At 38.1% G+C, this 16,978-nt stretch overlaps 1 protein-coding gene across 1 annotated transcript in view; it reads right to left on the reverse strand.

Moving 5' to 3' along the window:
- Positions 1–16,978, reverse strand: part of AGBL1 (AGBL carboxypeptidase 1) — a 1,082,464-nt gene that overhangs the window by 391,779 nt on the left and 673,707 nt on the right. The gene's annotated exons all lie outside the window — the stretch shown is intronic.

The raw sequence follows: 16,978 nt of genomic DNA on the forward strand, positions 1-16,978 counted from the left end.
ATACCGGGAGGGAAGGCGGGGTAGAAAGGGGGAACCAATCACGGGGATCTACATATAACCTCCTCTCTAGGGGATGGGCAACAGAAAAGTGGGTGAAGGGAGACGCCGGGAAGTGTAAGATAAGATAAAATAATAATTTATAAATTATTAAGGGCTCATGAGGGAAGGGGGGGAGGGGGAGGAAAAACAGGAAAATGAGGAGCTGATTCCAGGAACCCAAGCAGGAAGCAAATTTTGAGAATGAGGAGGGCAATGAATGTTTAAGTGTGCTTTACACAATGAATTGATGTATGTATGGATTGTGATAAGAGTTATATGAGCCCCAATAAAATGATTTTTAAAAAGATCTCCTTTCAGGCCTGATACATTTTTGGCAGTAAAAAGGGATTGTTGAGATACAAAACAGCAATAAGTTCACAAAATTATATATTGCACAAACCATATTAGCTTATGTAGATCCAATGAAGCTAGAAAACTATTCCTAATCACACATATTGGAAGCCATTAAAGATTTATTGAGTCAAAGAGTAAAAGTATAGTATCATAGGCAGATATTTAGAAACTATCTCAGATGATAATGCTATATATCCTTATAAGAAATATGAGGACTGGAAAAATTTCATCCTTAAATACTTTGTTATTAAATAATCTTGATATTAAATAATCAAGAATTTAAAATATATTTAAAGGATGTATAAAAGGATCCTAAACACAACTTGTAGGAAATAAAATATTAAAATAAAGCAAAATATAATTGTTGGCAAGCAAAACACATAAGACATAATGCGTAAGCCTAAGAGGCAGTTCTTTAAAATAGAAGACATATACGTAAAACTAAGAGGCAGTTATTTAAAAATAAAGTTTAAAACACATCCACAAGTCTTATAACTAAAATTAGGAAAAAGTAGAAATTAAAAATGAGATAATCCTTGTAAACTCCTTTCATAGTACCGAACCTAGATTAACCTGACAATATTATAGCTATTGGTACAGGAAAAGTAGAAGATCTCAAAGTGGATGTCAGAATAGAATCTGAAACTTGCTCTTAATTTTAGGGTAGCTAACGCAAATGGAAGAGATAACAAAGCAAAGGACCTAAACAGAAAATTTCAAAGGGTACCTCAAGAAGATAAAGTATAATAAAATATACAACAAACAGAGTTGTTGTAGTAGTTGCTGTTGTTAGGTGCCATTGAGTGGACTCCAGTGCATAGCAACCATATGCACAACAGAAACAACACAGCGTCCTGTGCCATCCTGGCAATTGTTCCTATGCCTGAGCATCAATCCATCTCCTGAAGTGCCTTCCCCTCCTTCACTGCCCCTCCACTTTAACAAGCATGATGTCCTTCTCCAGGGACTTGTCTCTCCTGATGACATGTCCAAAGTACGGAAGATAACGTTTTGCTACCCTTATTTCTAAGGACCACTCTGGCTTACCTCTTCCACACAGATTAGTGTGTCTTGTAGCAGCCTAAGGTACTTTCTTCCCCAGCACTACAATTCAAACACATCAATTCTTCTTTGATTTCCCTTATTCAATGTCCAACTTTCACATGCATATGATGCAATAGAGAATACCATGACTTGGGTCAGGAGAACCTTAGTCCTCAAAGTACCATTCTTGCTCTTCAATACTCTAAAGAGGTCTTGTGGAACAGATTAGTGGAACATTGATATGGATCCAAGTAAGACAAAATCCTTGACAATGTAATCTTTTCTCCATTTACCACGACCTATTTACCTATTGGTTCAGTTGTGAGGATTTGGTTCTTCTTTACATTGAGTTTATGATCCATACTGAAGGTTACAATCCTTGTTCTTCATCAGCAAGTACTTCAATTCCTCCTCACTTTCAGCAAGCAAGATTGTGTCATCTGCACATCGCGGGTTATTAATAAGCCTACTCCACATCCTAATACCAAGTTAGTCTTCAGATAATCCAGCTTTTCTGATGAATTTCTCAGCATATAGACTGCACACGTGTGGTGTGAGGCCACAACCCTGACAAATACTTCTGATGTTAAACCATGTAGTTTGACCTTGCTCTGTTTGTTCAACTGCCTCTTGATCTACGTACACATTAGCACCATGAGATGTTCTGGAATTTCCACTCATCTCAAGGTTACCCAGCTTTTGATGGCCCACATGGTCAAATGCTGTTTCACTGTCAGTGACACACAAGTAAACATCGTTCCGGCATTCTCTATGTTGAGCCAAGAGCCATCTGACATCAGCAGTAATATGGCTTGTTTTCCATCCTCTTTTAAACAACCTTCAGTTCCTGGCAGTGCCCTGGCAATGAAGTACTGCAACCCTTGTTAGATGATCCTCAGCAAAATTTACTTTAGAAACCTAAAGTTAGAAATCCAAAGAGGAAGAACACATGCAGCATACCTTTGGCTGAAATAATTAAGGAAAAAATTCAAGCCTTGGGTTGCAATATTGAAATATTGACCCATGCAGGGAGCAGGAAACTAAGGTGGAAATAATGCAGTCACTGTACTTCAAAGAAATAATGTACAATCAACCATTTCAGGAGGTATCATATGACCAAGCACCAAGGAGACTGAAGGACAAAACCCCAGCTTCCCTGAAGGCATTGGCCAAAACCAGGCTCTAGGAAATGATAGAATACCAATAGAAATATTTCAACAAACTGATGGAGCACCGAAAGCACTCATCTATGCGAATCCATGTGAAAGACAGCTACAGTTACTTGGTAGCCCAGCCGAATGTACCAACGATAGAAAAATATCATTGATACCACATGCAAGTAAAACTCTGTTGAAGTTCAGTCAGCAATCGTTGCAGCAATGCATTGACAGGGAGCTATCAGAAATGTAGGTACATTCAGAAGTGGATGGGGAACCAGGAGTATCATTGCTGATGTCTGATAGATCTTAGTGGAAAGCAGGGAATACCAGAAAGATGTTTACGCATGTTTTATTGACTATGCAAAAGCATTCAGCTGTGTGGATCATAGCAAACTATGGAGAGCTTTGAGAGGAATGGGAATTCTAGAATGCTGCACTGTGTTCATAAGAAACCTGTAGATGGATCGGGAGGCAGCCTTGTAAGAACAAGGAATCATGGCAGTCCTATGCACAACAGAATGAAATGCTGGCCCTTCAGCATCCTCGCATTTCTTCCTATGCTTAAGCCCATGGTTGCAGCCACTGTGTCGATCCCTCTCATTGAGGGCCTTCCTCTTTGTTTAGTGCTTCTATTTACCAAGCATGAGGCCCTTCTCCAGGGACTGCTCTCTCCTGACACCTTTTCCGAAGCACATGAGATGAAGTCTCAGCATTCTCTAAAGCACTCTGGACATCCTTCTTTCCAGACAGAACTTTGTATCCTTTTAGCAGTCCATGGAATTTGCAATATTCTTCCCTGGCACCCCATTCAAATGCAACCATTCTTATTTACTCTTCCTTATTCAACCGACCGCGTTCATAGGCATATGAGAGGAGTTAAAATACCATGTCCTCAAAGTAATCTCCTCTTCAACAGCCTAAAGTCTGGTGCATCAGATTTGCCAAGTGGAATGTGCCATTTCATCTGTAAACTGCTCCTGACATGAGCATCGATTGTGCATAAAAGCAAGATGAAATCCTTGATCACTTCAACCTTTTCTCCGTTTCAGTTGGGAAGATTCAGGGCTTCTTCACATTGATTTATAATCCATATTGAAGCTTGCAATCCTTGCTTTTCATCGGCAAGTGCTTAGAGTCCTGCTCGCTTTCAGCACGCGAGGTTGTGCCATCTGCATATCACTGGTTGTTAGCAACCTTTCTTCCAATGCTGTTGTCACATTTTCCAACTCAGCTTTTCTGATGATTTGCTAAGAATACAGATTGAATAAGAGAGAATTAGAGGATGAGAGGATGCAATCGAACACATGTCTTTTCTGATCATAAACCATGCAGTATTTCCTTGTTCTGTTCCTACAACTGTCTCTTAATCCACGTGCAATGCCATCTGAGCATAATGAAGGGTCCTCATTCTTCTCAAGATATCCATAGTCTCTTATGATCCACAGTCAAATTCCGTGTCATATTCGATGAAATACAAATAAATATCTTTCTGGTATTCTCTGCTTTTAGCTCTAATCCATCTGACATCATCAATGAGGGCTCCAATCCCATGACTTCTGAATCCCTCCTGAACGTCTGGAAGCTCCCTGTCAATGGACTGCTGCAACCACAAAAATTTTACTTGCTTGTGATATCAAGGATGCTGTTCTATAATTTGAGCATTCCGTTGTGTCACCTGTCTTTGGAATGGCAAATGTAGATTTCTTCTAGTCAGCTGTCAGAGTAGCTGTCTTCCAAATGTCTTAGCAGAGAGGACTGAGTGCTTCCAGGGCTTCACCAGCTGGTTGAAACATGGTTATTTGTATTGCATTCATTCCTGGAACCTTGTTTTGGGTTCATACTTTCAGTACAGCTTGGAATTCTTCTTCAGTACCATTGGTTCTCAATCATGTCCTAACTCTTAAAATGGTTGAATGCAAATGCATTTTTTGGGGTGCAGTGATGGTGTTTATTCTTTCTGTCTTTTTTTGATGCTTCCTGAATCATTCAATATTTTCCCCATAAAACTCTCTGCCATAGAGTTGGTGCTGATTCATAGCAACCCTTTAGGACAGAGTAGAACTGCAGCTGTGGGATCCTCAGACTCTAACTATTTTGGGAGTGGAAAGCCTGTCTTTCTACCTCAATGCAGCAAATCTGTTCTTGAGATGTTCTGGAAATTCAGTTGGAATAGATTAAAGGTCAGATTTTGGCTTTCATGTGCTTGTTTTACTTTTCATTAGCTTCAACCTGAATTTACATATGAGCAGTTGATGGTGTGTTCCACAGACGTAACTTGGTCTGATTTTAGCTTGCTGATATTGAGCTTATCCATTGTGTCCTCCCACGGATATTGTCCATTTTATTGTGGAGCGCTCCATCTGGAGAAGTCGCCAGGTGTGTTGTTGAAAAAGGTGCTTTCTATGAACAAGTCACGGGGCTGGCAAAATTCTCTCATGTGATCTCCAACTTCATTGCCATCACCAAGGCCATATATTCCAACCGCGATTCTTTCTTCCTTGTTTCCAACGTTTGCATCCCAGTTTCTAATAATCATCAATGCATCCTGATTTCATTTTTGATCAGTTTCCAAATGAAGAAGTTGGTAGAATTTTTGAATTTTTTTCTCACTGGCTTTTGTGGTTTCTGCGTAAATTTCAGCAATAATCATGTTGATTGGATTTTATTGAAGACAAATAGATATAATCCTAACATAGACATCACTGTACTTCAAAATCAATCTTGAAAGTTTCTTTTTGACAATGAGTGCAACACCACTCCTCTTGTGTGTGTCATTTTCAGCATTATAAACCATATGGTTTCTGATTCATAATGATCAATATCAGTTCATTTTAGCTCACAAACTTAGTATAGTGATCATTATGCATTCCATTGCATTGTCGACAACTTCCAATTTTTACAGATGCATACTAATACATTTCAAGTTCTAATTGTTAGTTGATTTTGCAGCAAAAAAAAGCATATTGCACTGTTTAAAATCAAGAAATGTGTGTGTTAGGGTTGTATTGTCTCACCATACATATTTAATTTGTATGCTAAGAAAATAATCAGAGAACAAGGCATAAAAATCAGAGGAAGGTTTATTAACAGCCTGGAGTATGTAGTTAACACAAACTTGCTTGCTGAAAGTGAGATCATGAACTACTTGTTTATGAAGATCAAATTCTATATGGATTAAAATTCTGTATGGATTAAAATTCAATGTAAAGAAAACGGAATCCTCACAACTGGACATATAGGCCCATGATAAATAGGTCATGATAAATGGAGAAAAATTGAAGTTGTCTAGGATTTTATCTTGCTTGGATCCATAGCCAATGTTCATGGAAGCAGCAGTCAAGAGATCAAAGGACACATTTCATTGGGTAAATCTGCTGCACAAGACCTCTTTAACATAATGAGTAGCAAAGATGTCACTTTGAAGACTCAGATGCCCTTGACGCAAACACGGTATTCAATTACTATGTATGCATGTGAGAGTTGGACAATAACCAAGGAAATCCAAAGAAAACATGGTGCACTTGAAGTGGTGTGTTGGTGAAGTTTATTGAAAGTTCCGTTGACTGCTAAGAGAGCAAACAAGTCTGTCTTGGAAGAAATACAGCCCAACACTTCTTAGAAGCAAGGAAGATGAGACTTCAACTCACATACTTTGAACATGCTATCAGGAGACAACAACCCCTGGAGAAGGGCATCGTGCTTGGTAAGTGGGCAGCCACCCAAAATAAGACCCTTTAGAAGATGGATTGACAAAGTGATTGCAGCTATATGCTCAAAAAGAACAATAAGTGTGAGGATGGCCCAACTAAACACTGGAAAGTGTTCAGTTAAGCAGTTGTACATTGTATGGTCACTATGAGCTAGAACTGACTTGATAGCACCTAATAGTTATTATTATTACTCAAATAGAAAAATAAAGTTATAATCATATATACAGAGACCCATCAGATTTGAACTGTATTGAAAAAAACAGTAAAATATTTTACTGGCATATTTCAAAACAGGTTCAAGTAAAAGAATATATATTATATAGCTATAAATGATGAAACTGATGTAAAAACAACATTGAAAATATGAAAAAGCATCTAAAACAGAGTGGAAATCTTGTTTATATATTAAAGATCATCTGTGTCAGGTATCTAGTGCCACAATAAAAGAAATATGACTTGTGAGTGGTTTTATCAAACAAAATTTTATTTTATTTTTTTGTACAGTTTAGCTTAGGAATTTGAATTTTCCAGGAATCAACCATAAATAGTGAAGGCTTTTTTTTATCTCCTTTGGCAGTGAGACAGGTCCTTTTTCTCTGTATCCTCAGTGACCTTCATGAGGCATAGTATCCGCTTTCCTCAAAGTTGCTTTTTCTCCATACCCAGTCTGTGCTTTCATACTTCAAAAGAGATTGACTTAACACACACTCTACATTGTCTAATTGCTATAACAAAGAATATATATTCCCATGTGCGATTATAACCTTAGGTATAGGAATTAGATTTAAACCAAAAAAACACGAAGAGCGTAACAACTCAACTCATAACATCTACACTGAACAATAAGACTGGACACAAAAAGACTCAAGACAACGTAAAATTACAATAGAACCGGCTACTGGTATCCATGAAGCACATCTAAAATGAAATGTGTTGTAAGTGTAAGAATTGGGAAATATAAGAGGTTTTGGAGATATGGAACAAAAAATAAATACTTTAAGAATTTTACATAGAATATTGGTTGAGTTAATAATATATTTATTAAACAAAAACAAACAAACTTGTTTCCATCATGTGGATTCTAACTTACACTGACCATTTAGGACAAAATAGAACTGTTTCTTATGCTTTCTGAGGTTGTAAATCTTTAGGTGTTTATATAGCCTTCTTAGGGGTCAATTGCTAAGTTTGAACTCTGAACTTTATAGTTAGTAGCCAAATGGCTAACTCACTGAACCAACAGTTTGAGTAAAATGAATCGTTAGCTTCAGTCATCTCTTCTTTTTTAATTTTTATTTTAATGTGGCTATAAAATTTCATGGACCTCTGTCATTTGAGGATTACATTCTATTTTTATTGGCTCTAATTCTCTAAGATCCCTGATAGGATATGGATCTTAGGTCTGTAGTTCTTAAGACACACGTATACAATAAATAGTAAAAATTCAGACAGAGCATGTGTGATTTACTTAGAAAAGAATTAAAACACAACAGAAAAAAGGACAAAGAATTAGTACATTTTCCAGAATACAAAACATAAACATGCATAATATATTTAGCCTCATTCGTAATTAGCAACATTATAATTGAAACTATGCTGAAATAATATTTCATATCTACCAGATAAGTAAAAATTGAAAAGCCAGAAAGTTGTGAGAAAAAATCCACTGAAGGAGGGAGCACAAATTTGAATATCCCCTTTGAGAAACAGTTTAGTACTTATGCAGTAAGATGGGATTTATACACAAACACACACACAATCATGTTGCTCTTGTTTTTGTGAGGTGCCACTAAGTCAATGCCTACACATACTGACATCCCCCTGCTACCCCGTGCCTCTTAACAGAGAAGAATTTCCCAGAGGGTTTTGCAGGCTGAAGCCTTTATGGGAGAACATCCAGGTTCTTCATCCATGGAGGCTGGGTAGGTCCCAACCTCCAGACTTATAGTTAGCAGCTCAACACTAATACTTCACACCAGCAGGCTCCTATCCATACAAAGATCCTATTTCTGTGCTCTGATACCAAGGCTCTGCCTTTGAGGCCTGTGCCCAATGGGCCCCTGGAGCCACTGAAGGGCAGCTCAGGAGCTACGGTCAGCAGCGTGGCTGGGATCCAGACAGGAGGTGATTGTTTCTACCTGTGATCATTTTCGACTATAGCTGCCTCCTGCTCCCACCCAGTCCTGGCCAACTGCAGACCAAGGATGCTCCCCATGAAAAGGAGGAATGTACTGGTGGTCTTGGAAAGATTGGATTCTTAGGCCTATTAACCTAGAGACGACCAGTTAACCAGAAGAGGCGGTCAGCAGCTCCTCAGGGTTACTTCCAGTTTGCTTCTTGTCTCAGGAATTGGTCTCTTCATTGCACTTAAATAGAAGGAGCAGCAGCAGCAACCTCCCCGCCCCCACCTCTTACTGGGCCCCTCTAGCCAGTCATGTGTCTCCATCTGCTTTAGACACTTATTTTGTAGAAAACACCAAGACACTGGCTTCTGTAGTGATAACAGGAGCAAGAGTCCTTTTGAAGAGCTGGCTGCTTCCCCTGAGAGCCTAACAGACATGGGTGACTGTGCAGGGAGAGAAGGCAGGTTAAAGCACAGCATAACTATATTGTCATTTTTTCCTTTGCCCAAAGTAAATGTGAAATATCAGATAACAAGACAGTCCACAGTGTGGTGCTGCTATAAAGTCTGAATATCTGAAAAACGAAACAATACACCCACTCTTCATTTACGACCCTGGTTAGGGCCCCCAAACCAGGCCATTATGGAATAATAAGCTTTATTAAAAAAATGGAGGATGACCACATCGGACCCAACATGGAGGATAGCTACATCCTTACATTACACTTATAATTATGAACCAGACCAGTTGACACACACTCTTAACAATCACTGTCATGCACCTCATGCTTACTACCATGTGTACAACACTAACATGAGGAATAGTAGGATGGTCGTTGTGGTTATTTTACTATTGTTGTAAATTCAAAATGCTATATAACAAGGCTGTTGACAAGTGAGGAATAGGTAAATATTGATTAGAAATTAATAGATGTATAAATGTATCACATTCATATGAATATATTATTTTTATAATGTGTTTTGATTGATTAATTCAAGTTCTTGAATTCTGCATACAAGGTGGTTTTTTTAATGTCTTGGAACATTTCATAATCTGTATCTACTTATTTTTGAAATCCTTTTTTGGTGTGTGAGTGTGTCTCTGTGTGTGTGTGGCTGTAATTAAATATTTTAACATATTAACAAAATCTCTTTTGTAGTGTGTCTTCATTTACATTTCACATATTATACAACACATCTTTTGCTTTTTTAATTAAAAAGGTTTTTTTAATTTTAAAAAATAATTTTAAAGTATTATTTAGAAATATGTAAAATGTGATATGCCCATTTTACAATATTTATAGTTCTGGATTTTTAATGCAACATTGATACAGAAATGTGTCTCTGGAAAGTATGTGCTATTTTATTGAGTTCAAATTTTAATGATCTGATGGAAATTCTATTTGGATTTTTTTTCCATGTGGGGGAATAAAAGATATGCTAGAGGATGTAGATGTTAGTGACGATAAAAACAAAGTAGTGGTGACATGTATCTACAATGTTATAATCTACAAATCACTTTCACACACTTTATATCTTTTAACCACCATAGTTCACTAGATAAACATCACAACCCGACACATATGCCGTCCATCTGTCCATCTAAGATGGATTCAACATATGTTGTCGAGGATAGAAAAAAAATAGAAGATAAGAATATGTTTTGCAAAGAATGTACAGATGTGCTTTATACAACTGATGCATGTATATGTGTGGATTGTGATAAGAGTTGTATGAGTCCCTAATAAAATGTAAAAAAAGAAAAGAAAAAAAAAGAAAATGATTAGGGCAAAGAATGTACAGATGTGCTTTATACAATTGATGTATGTATATGTATGGATTGTGATAAGAGTTGTATGAGCCCCTAATAAAATGTTAAAAAAATTAAAAAATAAAAAAGATCCAAAAAAAAAAAAAGAATGTGTTTTGTAAGACAGGGTGCAGTATGGCACCGATGAAACATATAAGCTTCCTCTAGTTCTTTAATGCTTCCTCCGCCCCCCACTCCACTATCGTGATCCCAATTCTACCTTTCAAATCCGGCTGGACCAGAGGATGTACACTGGTACAGATAAGAGTTGGAAGCACAGGGAATCCAGGACAGAGGAACCCCTCAGGACCCATGGTGAGAGTGGCAGTACCGGGAGGGGCACAGAAGGTGGGGAAGAAAGGGGACCCGATCACAATGATCTATATATAACCCCCTCCCTGCGGGATGGACAACAGAAAAGTGCGTGAAGGGAGACATTGGACAGTGTAAGATATGACAAAATAATAATTTATAAATTATCAAGAGTTCTTGAGGGAAGGAGGGTGGGATAGGGAGGGGGGGATGGGGAGCTGATTCCAAAGGGTCAAGTAGAAAGAAAATGTTTGGAAAATGATGATGGCAACAAATGTACAAATGTGTTTGACACAATGGATATATGTATGTATTGTGATAAGAGCTGTATGAGCTCCCAATAAAATGATTATTTAAAAAGAATGTGTTTTGTAGAAGTTTACAGTCTAGTGAGAGATATAAACTCTTGTTTAGCAATAAGTGGTTGGTGATGAGACTGAAAATATTAATATATGTGGGTTTTCAGGCTCTCCTCCTCCTCTAGCTGCTAAAGAGAACTGGATTTGATGCCTCAGTGTACCCCACTTTCACTGTTCCAGATTACGCTGTTCCAGACTATTTCTGTACTGTATCTAGACCTTTTTTTTTGTCCTAGGCTGTTAAAATCTAGAGTTGGGAGAAAAGGACAGGTGAGAAGAGAACTTGCCCGGAGGAGATGGGAAGAAATGGGTTTCAGAGCAACCATGTATTAGAGTACGTGTCAAAGAGGGTTAAGTTAAATGTGATTTCCAGGGGAGCTACTGGGATTTAAATATGTGTGTCTCCCATAATATTACAAGAACAGTATGAAATAACTTGAGTCAATGAGAAATCACATTTTTACTCATACAGTGCGTGTAAGAGTGTGAGAGAGTGTGTGTGTATGTATTTGAGTGCCATGCTAATCTATGCCTAGATCAGAGTTCAGTCCCAAAGTAATACACTTTAGAATTGTTTCTAGGTAGAAGAGAAAGTGCTAATTTCTTAAAAGACTACGACAAAAAAACTTACCAAAAAATCTCTCCCAGTGCCATGAACATTTTAATTTTTGTAACTTGAACAAATTCAAGGTCGTTATGTAAGCAGGCTTCTGAAAAATGACCCTTGTGATAGATGGAGTGATATATCCCCCAAATATATCTTCATTCTAACATTTACATCTGAGACTATTGTTTCATTTGAGAATGGGTTTTCTTTGTTATACCAATGAATCAGTAGTATTTTAGGGTGTATCTTATATCTATCTCTTTTGAGATATAAAAGATATTAAATAAGTGAGTCAGAAAGTGGAAATGGAGGAAGATAAAGACCACCATACCTCAGGATGATTTTCCCGGGAGCAGCAACTCAAAAGAGATAAGACCCTTTCCCCAATGCCCACGCAGAGAGAAAGTCTACCCCCAGGCCCCCACTCCTAACACCCTCAATTTGGCTTCTAGTCTCATTTATGGTACGAAAGTCATTTTATTCTGTTTTGTTTGTCAGAAACCTTTTTGGCGGCCATTGTGGAGTACCCGCTCTAAAATCTGAGATAGCTCTCCATGAGCTCTAGCTCCTGGACTCAATCATTTTGGGGTTAGTCTCTTCTTCAAATCAAAGGGTATGAAATAAAGGTGACAAGATATCACGTTGAGGATTAGGTTGGGATTAACAGTCTAGAAAGACATTTAGGTCAATATAGCAAGGTATTATAGTCAATTTATTGGCAATAGCCCTTAAGGAAGTAGAGCCCTTTAGCCCAACAACCTAGGAGAAATTTAATCCTGCCTAAACCCAAGCCAGTCAGAAAGGAGAGCTTTACCAATTTGAAGCATGGCATACTACTTTCAGCACCAAGTGTAGTCTGTGAATGATTTTGAAGCAGAGGGCCTTTGTGCCTGGATTATGACCCATAGAAACTGAGATATTAAATGTACGTTGCTCAAATACATGACGTTTTTTATAAAGTATGACTCAGCAAGAGATGGAAGGAGTCACATATTTACCTCTTCATCTACTTTTCTCTTTTCTTAGAAGTTGGTCTTCTCTCCTAAAAATAAGTCAGCATTTCCTCCTACTGCCTATTTTCCATTTGTATTGCAGTGACAAGTCTTGCCATTGATATTATGTGAAAAGAACAGCACGGATGGCTGAAATGGGTCTCTGAGGTGGAAGATGAGACTGCTTCTACTGCCGTGGCTGTGTACTGAGTCTAATTCACCCACGGAACACTACCTCCTTGCCCTCAGTTCCCCAAACTCGCATCTGCTCTCCCTTAAGTTACAGAAGCAGTATGATACAAATGATAATGTGGTCCTTTCGTAGTGTGGTCCTGAAATAAACTAATGGAAGCATAGAGTATCAATTGTTTTTGAAGACAGGTAAAAAGGGGCTAGATCCCATGACCTTCTCATAGATGCATTCATAGCAATGTGTGAGGTTTATTTCAGGACCTTGTGAAGTCAAGTGTGTCTGAGACACAATGGATACTAACTTCTGTATCATGATTTTTTTTTGTCGTCACAGCTGGTTACCACTGAGAATATTATGAATAAGTCTGCTGGGGGTTCTAGACTATTCTTAGATGAAAGAAGAGTGTGAGTAGGCCTGAAGTAAAGATGGAGAGTTCTCTCTTTGTCTTTTTCCAAGATCCTGAGGAGGAGACACATCCGTAGTAATAGAAAGTTAGTAAGGGACCCTGCAGGGCTAAGTAATGATTCAGCACCACAAATTATAAATCATTTTTTTAGTCACCTTTTTATATAGTTGATGCTGAAGGGAATCTAGACCAAGCAAAAATATGTCCATGGCCACAAAAAGCATGCAGTCTTGTCACAGAATCAAGATTGTAAGACACGAAACATGATCTTTCTCCTTCCATCTGATCCAGAATCTCGCTTATTTGACCTGCAAAATCCAATGTTTCTCACCCTCTCCCTTGTGTCTGTCCTAATCCGAGCACCGATTAGTTTTATCATGGAGACACCGTAGCTTTCATTAGTAACTATTTTATTCTCAATTCATATCCTTCAAGACATATGTCTTTTATTTAGAAGCTTCAATCATTTCCATAAGACAGAATTGCTACCATTTCTCAAAGACCCATCAGAATCTATATGCTAGTCTCCCGTCTCCAAACCTCTTTAGCCTTCAAAGGAAACAAGGGCTCTTTCCATTCACAAGAAGCCACATTGACCTTCTTTCAGGTCCACTCCAAGCTCTCTTCGGCTTCATAACCATCTGTACTTAGCTTGTTGTACTTCATCTATGTTTATCTAGTTACCCAGATGTCTCTAGATGCAACCTCTAAACTTCATTAATACCGATTTAATTGCCTCTGTTCTATTTTTATAACATTTTAAAAATTAAATATTCACACGTGTTGATTTGTGTAATGGCTTCCTCCTCACTAGGAATCAAGTATATTTTGTTAACTGCTTAATCTTCAAATCAATGAAGGAATGTGCTCCACTTTTCTGTCTTCATTTCTTTAGGTTACACAGCATTTGTATTATAATTCTGTGTGTATGTGCCAGTTTCTTAGGTATCTACCTCTCCTATAGCAATTCAAATGGCATTCTTTAATAAATGTATTTTCTGATGTATTAGGAAGCTAGCCATCTGAATTCTGGGTACTGGATCTAGGGGGCCAGAGCTCCCTTTTGACTCTGGAGAGAGACCCATGTCTCTTTTGAGCTTCTGCTTCTGAGGATCTTCATGTGACTTTGGCACCTCTCTTCCATCTCTTCTTACTCCTTTGCTCATTTGAGAGACTCAAAACACGGCCTACTCAATTCTTGCATCACTGACGTAACCAAGAAAAGTCTCCACAAATGGGATTATAAAAACAAGCACAGGAGTTACAGTGTATTTTCAGGACATGTAACTTCAATCATTAACAGCCTCTTCTGCCTAAAGTTTTAAGGCTTCTTGAGGACAGGGGCAGTGTTTTGTAAACCTCTAAGTCGACCTTGTGGGAGAGGAAGGAGACTTTCTGCCATGTAAAGATGTCCCGCCATGGAAGCCCCAGGAGGTAGCTCTACTCTGTCCTTCAGGGTTGCTGTGAGTTTGAATCAGTTCCATGATAGTGATTCTGATTTGAGTTTAAGTTGACATTATCATCCCAAATATCCAATCATTGTAAATAATGAAAGAATAAAGCAATTTAATTGTGCCTGACGAATCATTAGAGATAGTTTCCCAGTATTTCAGTTTAATATATAAAAGAATGTTATCTTTTCTGCTTGTCTGGATATAAGCATAACATGATTCCAAAGAAATCTGTGAGCCAATATGATAAGACTTAAAACTCCTGACTCACAAAAATTGAGTAATTTAATAATGCATCCACATTGAAGATATTACCTTGGGTATATATATTTTTTAATCTATTCTTACAAAAAAAAGAAATGATCTTGCTTTTGATATTAGTAATAGAAATAAAAAAGGTGAAGGGAAGTGGAGTATTCTAGGAACATATATCTCAATAATTGCAAAATGCTTTCTTCATCCTTTTTCTTCCTCTGTATCCTTCCACGTGTTTTATGTCCAACTTCTCTTTTCTATTTTCTTTTAAACCAATTTTATTGACATGTCATCCACATATTACACAATTCAATAGTTCCATCTTTTCAGGATGTACAATCTTTACAAAAACATTTTTCAATGTTGAGACGTGTCTTGTGAATTCATTATTCCTATAAAAAGCACCTAATTGAAAATGAAGACAAAAACAAAAAACCCTGGCCTATTTGAATAGGCTTGTGTCAAAATATCTCTAAAAAAGAGATGCCAGTAGAGTCAGGTATACAATTAAAGAAGATTAAGCGTCAGAAGCTCTCCCTAATAGGGCACTCCCAAGGCCCAGTTTATACGTTTGCAGACATAAGGTATTTTGAAAGCAGTGGGTAATACCAGCCGCTCTTTCTTCTCTGACATTGCCAGGTTCACACTCTTGGCCACAACATTTCTCCACCTGTGGGTGCAAGTACAGCCTGGATAGTCTCACAAAGGAGAGTTGAGGAGGGATACGTTTAGCTTACGCTTGTGTGTTGACCTTGTACTCTGCTACGGTGATGGATTTCGTGATTAGCTCTCCTGTGGATTCTTTGGGCTTTTTAAGGTTCACAGTGCCTTTCATGTGGAGTTAAACCATTGGTACCGATGCCGTGTTGTAAAACTTCTAATAGCTCTCTTATCCAGCTGTGAAAACTCACCCAATGATGTGATAGGGCCAAGTGTTCTATTGCGTTCTAAACATGCCTACTGTATATGGAAGAAGCCCTGGTTTCCCATTGGTTCTACACTTGGCTGCTAACTGAAAGACAAGCGGTGGGAACTCATTCTCTGTGAGACAAAAATCTATCAAGCTGCTTCCATGAAGATTTATAGAAACCTTACCTATGCAACAGGGTCACTCTGAGGCAGAATCCACATGGCAACAATGGTTGTGTGGGGCTCACTTGGCATGAACGTTGGAAGGAATAAAGAGAGCAAACACAAGGTCTAAAACGAGTGTTGGTTTGCAGTTGATTTGCTTTGCATTCTGTGATCTTTGTGAGATTTGGCAGTAGTTTTACTTACGATCGGTGATTTCTTTTCTCCGTCTAAGTAAATATTCATATTTTCCAAATCATGCTAGTTTTATAATTTTTTTTAAATGCAGACATCCCAGATTGAGTCAAGTTCAGGCCTCACAAAACTTAGGATCACGCTGAACACCACCATACTACAGAGCCATTACTTTTCTCAAAGTGAGAATCAAAGGTAGCTCTCGGGGTTATTCGTTTGTTTCCCTATGATCTCATCAGCGGGCAAGTCAGATATGGAGCCAATGTCTCGCAGTAATCTGGGGGCCCAAAATGATTCTGTCCTCCTTCTCTTCCTCTAAGTGACTCTCAAAGCCACTGAAGAAGAGTTCAAGCCATCAGTGCCTGGCCCTTGAGGGAGAGTGGGGGCATATCTACTGACAACTAAACTGGGATAGAGGAGAGATTGTAGATACATTGTATTATAGGTCCTGGTGAATAAAATAAGTTTGAAAAGCTCATGCTTCCCTCTTCTCCAAAGTTTCTTAAAACACAAGCTATCATTCCCAATCTCATAATTCTTCCTCTGATTCATAGAGCTCGGCATAGTGTTTTCAAGGGTCATCCAATATGTAGCATGAACCATCGCGTCATTCCTTTTTAGGATGTGCCATTGTTCCATCAGTTGTCGCGTTTTTTTCAGTTTTCTCCATTTTCGGTTAATATGAGGGGTATGATTATAAACACCCTGTATAAGTTTTAATTTGGATATACATTTTCATTCCCCTTGAATACATAGCTAGGGTTTGAATCACTGGGTTAAATGGTAATTCTGTTTTTATCATTTGAGTAACTTCTGTATTGTTTTCAAATGTGCGGCACATTGTACACCCCCACGATAATATTTGGGGGCTTTGAGTTCTACACATTGAGGACAATAT

Source organism: Tenrec ecaudatus, chromosome 9 (genome assembly GCF_050624435.1).
Source record: "Tenrec ecaudatus isolate mTenEca1 chromosome 9, mTenEca1.hap1, whole genome shotgun sequence".
In the NCBI taxonomy this organism is placed as follows: Eukaryota; Metazoa; Chordata; class Mammalia; order Afrosoricida; family Tenrecidae; genus Tenrec; species Tenrec ecaudatus.